Below are 10,525 nucleotides of genomic sequence, written 5' to 3'. Positions count from 1 at the left end.
GAGAGTTGGGAGTTGGAGGTCTCTACTTTTGAGAGTTGGAGGTCTCTACTTTTGAGAGTTGGGAGTTGGAGGTCTCTACTTTTGAGAGTTGGGAGTTGGAGGTTGAGAGTTGGAGGTTGGGAGTTGGAGGTTGGGAGTTGGCTTGTAGTCAGGCACCCTCTGGGATGTGGCTTGTAGTCAGGCACCCTCTGGGATGGGGCTTGTAGTCAGGCACCCTCTGGGATGGGGCTTGTAGTCAGGCAGTCCTCTGGGATGTAGCTCGTAGCCAGACACCCTCTGGGATGTTGCAGCAGCAGGTAGCACCACATCCCCAGCAGAACTGCAGACTCCTGAAATATAAACCAATCGAGTCAAATCAACCAGTGTAACACTGCATGTCTCTATGTGGGTCTGTACTTGAGCCCTTTTGATTAACTATGATCAGAATTTGGAAATTTACCTATGTTTGGTGCGCTTCAATCACATGGAATGATGTCCTCTAGGCAGGCACCCTTGTTGCGAGTTGCGAGTTGGGAGTTGCGGTTTGGGAGTTGGGAGTTGGGAGTTGGGAGTTGGGAGTTGGGAGTTGCGAGTTGCGAGTTGCGAGTTGCGAGTTGCGAGTTGCGAGTTGCGAGTTGCGAGTTGCGAGTTGCGAGTTGCGAGTTGCGAGTTGCGAGTTGCGAGTTGCGAGTTGCGAGTTGCGAGTTGCGAGTTGCGAGTTGCGAGTTGCGAGTTGCGAGTTGCGAGTTGCGAGTTGCGAGTTGCGAGTTGCGAGTGTTAGGAGTTAATAGTTAGGAGTTAATAGTTAGGAGTTAATAGTTAATAGTTAATAGTTAATAGTTAATAGTTAATAGTTAATAGTTAATAGTTAATAGTTAATAGTTAATAGTTAATAGTTAATAGTTAATAGTTAATAGTTAATAGTTAATAGTTAATAGTTAATAGTTAATAGTTAATAGTTAACAGTTAATAGTTAATAGTTAATAGTTAGGAGTTAATAGTTAGGGGTTAAAAGTTAGGGGTTAATAGTTAGGTATTAATAGTTGGGGTTAAAAGTTGGGTTTAATAGTTAGGGGTTAATAGTTAGGGGTTAATAGTTAGGGATTAATAGTTAGGGGTTAATAGTTGCGAGTTGCGAGTTGCGAGTTGCGAGTTGCGAGTTGCGAGTTGCGAGTTGCGAGTTGCGAGTTGCGAGTTGCGAGTTGCGAGTTGCGAGTTGCGAGTTGCGAGTTGCGAGTTGCGAGTTGCGAGTTGCGAGTTGCGAGTTGCGAGTTGCGAGTTGCGAGTTAATAGTAAGGGGTTAATAGTAAGGAGATAATAGTTTGGAGTTAGGAGTAAGGAGTTAGGAGTTAACACAATTTTAACACTATAGACCCTTTTGCAATAACTGTTGAATCAGATGCGTGCTGGCTTAGCTAGGGATCAAACACGATCCCTAACCAGGCCAGCATGCACCCCAGCCAATAGGTATAATGTGATAACATACATAGAAATGGTAGTTTCTTGATACATTCTTCCTGACCTGATTCCAATCTTCTTCTTGAGTGCAGATCCGACACAAAAAATGATAATGCTTGATTTCCCATCAAACAAGCAAGCATCTTGGTAGTTCGACCACATCTGCAAAAAAAGTAGGAGAAGTGAGAACTTACATTGAATGGGCCAGATGTGGTTATTTTTACAATTACACCATCATGGAGACATGTTCCCGCAAGTTTACCATTATTTATAGTTTATTCCTATTTTCTGTTATGTGATAATTTCCACATAAAACCAAGAGTTATGGAAATAAAAGCTGGACAAGTCTTTTTTTAAGTACTTATTTAATGTTAAGGTAACATTTGTTTTCATGATTTCTTTTGTTGAAAATCAGATACATTTGCAAGGTTATTCATAGCCCTGGTAGGACGTCAGTCAATGCCACTGCACTGACGTCCTGGGTATAAAGGTTCTTTACAATGTGAATACAAATTAGTTTTCATTATTTTTTAACTGAATCGAGAAGTTGGAATTCCAATCATTTATTCTTAGTGTCCCTTAGTACATTTTTAAGTTGCGCCGTAACAAAATTGCAGCTTGCGCAAATTAAAAAAAGACTGTCACATCTCCAGCCGCCACGAGAGGGCGGTAGTGATCAATGCAAGAAAGTGTTTACAAGCAAGTCCATTCTCGACATGCGTATTGAAAATGTCAAATTTAAATTTTCTTTTCTCAAAAACTTAACACCAAAAAAGAAATTTCAAAAATGTTTAACAATGCGGGCTTGGATTTCCGACTACAAGGAGCATGTGAGTAAAAGATCAGCTTTCTGAGTTAAAGCCATTAGACACTTTCGGTACAGAAAAAAAATAAAAGTTCACAGATTTACAAATAACTTTACAGAAGGTAATGTGAAAGACTTCTCTTGAAATATTATTCCGTGAAATGCTTTACTTTTTGAGAAAACATTGTAACAATATCAATTCTCGATATTGAGAATTACGGATTTATTTTAAAACCCATGTCATGACACGGCAAAACGTGCGGAAACAAGGGTGGGTTTTCCCGTTATCTTCTCCCGACTCCAATGACCAATTGAGCCTAAATTTTCACAGGTTTGTTACTTTATAATATATAAGTTGTGATACACGAAGTGTGGGCCTTGGACAATACTGTTTACCGAAAGTGTCCAATGGCTTTAAGTAAAAATGTTTTTAAAAGATTTTTGAAATTTTTTCGCAATGGTACGGGACCTTTATACCCTGAACTCCGTCGCGTTGCCTGCAACGGAGGAGTCCAACCTGGGCTAGGTTATTCACAATGCTTTCAATTTGTGTCTCCTATTTTAACAAAATGGTGCTGTCTTCCACCAAAATGCAAACTGGTCATAAAAAAGTCAAGTTTTCTATCAAAGGAGACCATGGAGGAAGAACATTTCTAGTCATAGCTCTTTATCAGTTTATGATGCAGTGGGGAGCACTGATAGCCCAAGTAATAACAAAAATTAAAAATTACCCTTTCTTGGTGCATTTTGGAACTGCGTCATCAGTTACCGGCGTCCTTAGACTCCTTACCAGCTCACATGGCGACTGCACTAAATTGGTCGTCGACATAAGTGGTCTCTTTGTAATAAGAAACACACACAGCAGCATATAGACGAACAATAACTCGGTTGTAATCATGATTGTTCCCACAAGTTTACTGTTCATACCTACACTTATAGTTTCTCTCAATATTCTCCACACCATGCAAAGCTTCAAGCACCATTTAATAACTCGGTCATCCATGGTATTCTCAAAACTGTGGCGCGAAGATCGCCACCTAGCCTGTAAATAGAAAACCTTTGACACACACACACCAAGCTCGTATTTTTCTCACATGTTCTGAAAAATGTAGTCTAGGTGCAAGACGATGCGGCTGGGCGGGACGTTTACAAGAGGTGAACAACAATGTGTTGACGTTGAGGGGGCTATTTTAAAATGGCGACGTCCATGGCAGACAGAACCGCTGGTGAGTTTTTACGTTTTGTTTCCGATATTTTCATCGTGATGAAAGTTATTCTTTTGTAGAGGTTGGTGGGATGTAATAAGGAGTTGTTTGTGTTCACAATAGCCGTGTGTAAAATAGAACGGGTTGTTTTATTTTGATATAAATCATTATTTGAAAATTAAAGTTCTCTCACTCGTTGACATCTCCGATCTCGTGGCACCGCATGTATGATGTAGTCGATGTGGACGGCCGGACTCGATCAAGCGAGCGAGTGTGGGGGAGTTGATGGGGGCGGCCGGGCCGCATGCACGCATATAAAAATATATATATATATAAACAAATAAAAAAATAAAAATAGTGTTTGCAAGTTCAGTCAGTTATTTTATCAACACTGAATTAGAGTGTTGATAATGATACTCTAATAGTAAGAATAAGATGCTACCAGGATAGTTTATTATAACATAATTTCCGTTGTAAATTATTATATTTATTAATATTATTGTCATCAAATATATTTAAGTTTAAATATTGTCAGGGAACTATGGCAAGCTATAACTAACAATTTGTAATGATGTTGAAGAATTTATTGTTTCTATTTTTTTCTATTCATGTGTGAAGTAAGCCTTTAAAGATAGTTCCATTTTCTCAAACAGGGAAGAGCAAAGCTTCACAAGACCATCTTCTGGAGATCCCTCAGGGATGGGAAGAGCCAAAGTTTACAGCAGAAGACAATCCAAATGGTGTACTGGAGGAAAGCTCATTCGCTACGCTGTTCCCAAAATACAGGGAGAAATATCTCAGAGAATGCTGGTCGCTGGTTGAAAAAGCCCTGAAAGATTATGTGAGCACAAAATCTATTAGGGAAAATAGTTGCTATCCCAGTCACAGGCCTGTACTATATGCTTCGTTTTAAAAAGGCGAGGGCACCAAGTCATTTTCGCCCTTGGTAAAGGGCACCCTATGAGGAAATTGTAAATTTGTACTACAGCATTTCAAGGGCACAAAGGCAATGACCAGGGGCATGGAGGCAATCGCCTTCGTTGCCACCGTGAAGTATCAGGCCTGCAGTCACCATTATTTCCAAATTCATAGGCCTCCTTTGGCACAAAAAGTAGCTAATCACAATCAAATCAGCAGCAGTGACTATTAGAGATTTCAAAAAATAATTAATGGCCAAACGTTTTGACCCTAGCAAAGTAGTCTTTCTTGAAGGCTTAATGGTGGTATTTCGACCTTTCGACCTTAGCAGGGTCTTTCTCGAAGGCTAAATGGTTGTTGTTTTCTTCAAGAAAGACTTTGCTAGGGTTGAAACACCGGAACAACGTCAAATGTTTGTGTTTATACCATAGGGTCCTTTTGGTTGATAAGCAGGTTTCAACAGCTTCTCAACTGTTTAATTTGTGTCTTTTCCTCGCAGCATCTCAAAGCTTCTTTAGATTTCATCGAGGGAAGCATGTCCGTTACGCCATATGCAAGACATGGGACCCCTTTATACTCATCAAGGCACGGGACATGATCAAACTTCTCGCTCGCAGCGTTCCTTATGAACAGGTAGGTTCATGCTCTCACCATATTTGTCTTGTACCCTGTGTGCAATGGTGACATTAGCCATAAAATCTTGGCATTCTTAAAAGGGACTGGACTAATTTGCTCTTTTAGCCTCGGTTTGGTTACATTGATTTTTGTGAGAGAACGCAAGATGGTCGCACGAGCAAAGTAAAAACCCAAAAGTTTTTGTTGTTGCCACATTTCAAATGTCTGTACGTTCCTGAAGAAGTATCATAGTATATATCTCAAGGAGAAATGGGATGGGAAAGATACTTTGTGAAAACGAAAATAGTTCTTGCATTTTTTCCTCAGGCTGTTCGGGTGTTAGAAGACGGCATTTCAGCCGAGGTCATCAAAATCGGTCGCATGGTACGCAACCAAGAGAGATTCGTCAAACGCCGACAGCGTCTGATTGGCCCAAATGGCTCAACACTCAAAGCCGTTGAGCTACTGACCAAGTGTTACATCATGGTTCAGGGGAACACAGTGTCTGCGGTAGGTCTGTATAAAGGACTCAGAGACGTGTATAAGATCGTCATAGACACTATGAAAAATGTTCATCCAGTTTACAACATCAAGGTAATTAGATTTTCTTTAGGTGTAGATCTTTTCTTCCACGGTGAAAAAAACGCCCCTTGGTGTCTCACCCGGTGTTTAAAACCAGGTGAGCAACCGGATGTTCTGGCCCAACTTCAAGCTGTTCCCTTTTGGGCTGTTACTGTTGAGTCCACAACTGTGGCTTCCCTCCAGGAACCAGGCGGGTTTACCGTGGAAAGAAGTATCTCTTAATTTTAAAATCTGGAATAACGAATATAGTTTGTTTTTATCCTCAAACCAATGTGTGTCAAGCACTGTATAATACTTTCCTTAATTTTTTGAACCCCACAGATTTACATTAAACTTACAGGGTTTGAAGATAATGATAGTGGAAAGCTTCCCTTCAAATATTACTAGCTAAGGTTGTGTAGTTTTTGAGAAATGAGTAAAACAAGTCACAAAATAGTTTTGGTCTCATGAGACCAAAATTATTTTAACATGTAAAATCCTCTTAACCAGTTATGATATTATACCAAAACCATAGCATAACTGGTTAATACGTTTTTACATGCTATAGCTGAGACAACAACTATTACTTTTACTCATTTCTCAAAAACTACAGCACCTCAGTACGTAAAATTTCAAGGGAAGCTTTCCACTATGATAATTTTCAAACTGTGTAAGTTTAATGTAAATCTGTGGACATTGTGTTTTTTGTTAGGAATAAGTACATATATACCCTTTAAAGGCAGTGAACACTATTAGTCATTACTCACAATAATTGTTATCATAAAAACTGACTTGGTAACAAGAAATGGAGACCTGTTGAAAGTATAAAACATTGTGAGAAACGGCTCCCTCTAAAGTAACCTTGTTTCGACAAAGATGTAATTTTCCACGAATTTGATTTCGAGACCTCAGAATTAGATTTTGAGGTCTTGAAATCAAGCGTCTGAAAGCACACAACTTGGTGTGACAAGGGTGTTTTTCTTTCATTATTATCTCGCAACAACTTGGACGACTAATTGAGCTCAAATTTTCACAGGTTTGTTATTTTATACATATGTTGAGATGCACCAAGTGAGAAGACTGGTCTTTGACAATTACCAATAGTGTCCAGTGTCTTTAAGTTAATAATAATAAATTAGCATATTGTAAGTTGCAGTTTCCTGTAAACATTCAAAGGTGCTGGTCTAGTAGATTTTAAGTTTAAAGTACTGTCAAATTTCGTCCTGGTATGTTATTGTCCATTTAGGTAGCTAATTTGTTTTACTTTCTACCAAAGTCTTGTTATTGTTTGTATTTTATCTGTGATTTATTTGTATATTATGTAAGAAATTATTATTTCCAGTGTGAACACATTGATGGGGATAATCTAAAAGTACTTTTAGTGTTTTATATTTTGTTGTTGTTTTTCTGTGCCCTTATCTGCCAAGTGTCGTCGTTTAGTATTTTATCTTTGATGTGTTTTTATACAATGTTATGATCAGCTGTGTTGATCAGCTGTGTTGGATGGGTTCACCATCATTAAATGTGGTTTAAAAACAGTAATAATAAATACATAGATATTTTGGGACCTCTTTATTAAGATTATTTCTCATTAAAATTTGAAGAAACGAAGAAAATAAAACAGAAACTAAGATTTGAAACTTTGTTTTCTTTGCAGGTGAAACATGCTGAAGCCGAAACAAAACGCAAGGAGAAACGAAACCAGTCGTTTGTCCCACCCAAGGAACCCTCGGTGACAAAACCCAAGACACATCCCAAAGCAGACACCCAGATTGATATGAAGGCACTGAAAGCTAAGATCAAGAAATCACAGGTATATGATCTTTCATTGATTTTCTGATCTACCACGAGTTCTTACAAGAAGTAAACTTCTGTATAAAATATTGATGCTTAACGTATAGGATTATGAATTGCACAAAACAATCGATTGTGATACAGTAACTAGAGGACAATACATGTACATGTACTTATACTTTTCTTCCGTCATTGTGTTCTTATCCATTTGTTGTTTTTTTATATTCCAGAAAACACCATTTCGAAAGCCAGAGGAAGTGCCTAAACCGAAGTCAACGAGGCCGGAAAGAAAAACAAAGAAAGGGGTGAAGAGGAAGCAGAAACCGTAATTTTCGACCTCCCCCCCCCCCCCCTCGCCACCCAAAACATCATCCCCCCAAACATATTGTCAGAGCCCTGTTCCGTCAAACCTCAAAAACAAAACTTGCTCCTCGAATAAATGAAACTTGGTATGAATTCACACAATAATATACTATCAAGTGAATATAAATACTTTAAAAAAGGTAAAACTGTCTGATTCGTTTTATCAGATTGAATTACTTTAGAAAGTTACCTCCGCGGCAGTTTTGCCAAAGACTAGCCTTCACAGTTGGTGTATCTCAACATATGCAGAAAATAAAAACCTGTGAACATTTGAGCTCATCGGTCATCGAACTTGCGAAATAATAATGAAAGAAAAAAAGCACCCTTGTCACACGAAGTTGTGTGTGTTTAGATGGTTGATTTCATGCCCTCAAGTTCTAAATCTGAGGTCTCCAAATTCGTGGAAAACTACTTCTTTCTCAAAAACTATGGCACTTCAGAGGGAGCCGTTTCTCACAATGTTTCATACCAGCCACCTCTCCCCATTACTCGTCACCAAGAAGGGTTTTATGCTAATCATTATTTTGAGTAATTACCAATAGTGTCCACTGCCCTTAATGTCCCCTTGATCCAAGAGAAAGTCACACGGCCGATTTTCTACCCCAGGAAGTTCCTAAAGGCAAGATTCTTTTTCAGAACTATAAAGTCTCCTGAGGTATGAGGAAATACAAAACAAGCAATACACAACATTGTGGCTGATTTAAATATTCTTGTTTCTTTATTTAAATAAAACTCCAACATAAAATATTGGTAAATGGTAAAATTAATATAATATATTTATAAGTTTCAATAAGCCGATGGTATACTACAACATAGTTAGTTAAAACTTTAGTGTTACGTAAAAGAAAGGGATGGATTCTTTAGAACCATCACTCATTGTTTCCTTAATTTAGTTTAGATAACAAAAAGACACACAAGGACAAAAAAGCGCGGGAAACTTTCCAAGTCCAACTTCTTATCCAATTGCCATTTTACCCATTGACGCCAAATGCAAAATCTCGTTTGAGTAAAATAGGATGGGGCCTACTAATTTGTTTTAATAACAAAAAATAAATGTGGAACTTTCACCAAAAGTGCAAACAAATTGTGGAACTTTGTTATAGTTGCTTGGTTTGTTGTGAAGAGTGAATATCAAGATATTATGTGTAAATTTAAGTGATATTGGACCCCTTAAAGAAACTGGACATCTTTGGTTATTGTGAAAATTTGAACTGAATTGGTTGTCGAAGTAGCAACATAATGAAAGAAAAATCACCGCTGTTACACGAACTCTTGTGCTTTCAGATGCTTGATTTTGAGATATTAAAATCAAATTGTGAGTCCCGAAATAATTTGTTTGCCCATATTTTAGTGGGACATTACTTCTTTCTTGTTACTTCAGAGGGAGCCATTTCTCACAATGTTTTAAACTATTAACAGCTCTCCGTTAACAAGAAGTTTCTGTGCTAACAGTGATTACCAATAGTGTCCAGTGCCTTTGGGGTCAACCTATTTTTGCAAGTGACTACCTCATCCAAACTCGCTATTGAAAGTACAATCAATTTGTTCCATATAAAGGCTTTGTACTAGATATTTTAGTACTTTATACAATGTAACGAATGGTGGATTGCAGAATGAAACTATGGTTCTATTCTGGTTTTTCATTTAAAGATCACCAAGTGGTACTTTTTATTAAACATAGCATACAACATAAGCTGACATAATAAGATACTAAAAGCTTTAAGCTCAATACTCTACAGATAGTCTGAAACAGCAATAACATTTTATAAACCTCCCCCGGCATGGATAGCATACAAACACCAATTGTAAAACTATAAACAAGTTCAGGAAACAAATAAATGCAAAAAATAAATAAATAAATAAATAACAATAATGCTGAAGAATACCGATACTGATAATGCATTGCAGGCCAATTTCATGTAGCTGCTTAAACAGAAAATTTTGCTTAACATTTCCTTGTCTACTGAGCAAATTTAAGCAGGATACAAGTAAAAGATGGACCATGTGACAGGGTTACTGGCTAGTATAGTCTGGTAAGCAGAAATGTGTCTGTGCTTGTCAAAAATTGCTTTATGAAATTGGGCACTGATGTTAATGCAATTGTACAAGTACATGCATGGTTTGTTAATACAATCACAGACAGTACACATCTTAAAATAAAACGAAACAAAACATTAAAGGCACTGAACATGTTTGGTAGTAAGAATTGTCAAAAAAACAATATTCTTACTCCGTGTATCCCAACATATGCATTAAAGAAACAAGCATGTGGAAATTTGGACTCAACTGTTCATTGAAGTTGCAAGAAACTGATGAAAGAAAAAAACACCCTTGTTGTATAAAATAGTGTGCTTCTGGCCAGATTTTTTTATATATTATTTTAGTGAGAAATTATCTCTTTCTCAAAAACTACGAAACCTTAGCGGGAGTCGTTTCTAACAATGTTTTATACTATCAACAGCTCTCCGTTGCTCGTTACCAAGTAATGTTTTATGCTAATATATTTTGAGTAATTACCAAATGTGTACAGTGCCTTTATAACAGTAAGATAACTTTGTTCCTTGTTATAAGTTTTGCTTTTTATACAAACCCTACTATCCCATATAACATCATATAATTTTTTTAATTTGTTGTTGTATTCATGCCCTTATATGGAAAGGGTTTGCTTTGTGCATGGCATCCTGTCACCTAATTTGATAAAGGCAATAACAAGTCCACGGTGCTAATTCATTTAGGGGTTAGCACCTATTAATGCACAAAACAAAAAAACACCTGTTACACGGAGTAGTGTGCTTTCAGATGCTTGATTTCGAGACCTTAAATTCTA

The 10,525-nt window shown here is 37.6% G+C and overlaps 1 pseudogene; it reads left to right on the top strand.

Moving 5' to 3' along the window:
• The first annotated feature begins 3,385 nt into the window (after positions 1–3,385).
• LOC117292759 lies at positions 3,386–7,974 on the top strand (annotated as a pseudogene).
• Positions 7,975–10,525: the final 2,551 nt, after the last annotated feature.

This window comes from Asterias rubens, chromosome 7 (assembly GCF_902459465.1).
Source record: "Asterias rubens chromosome 7, eAstRub1.3, whole genome shotgun sequence".
Classification (NCBI taxonomy): Eukaryota; Metazoa; Echinodermata; class Asteroidea; order Forcipulatida; family Asteriidae; genus Asterias; species Asterias rubens.
This window is presented reverse-complemented; position numbering and strand designations above follow the sequence as displayed.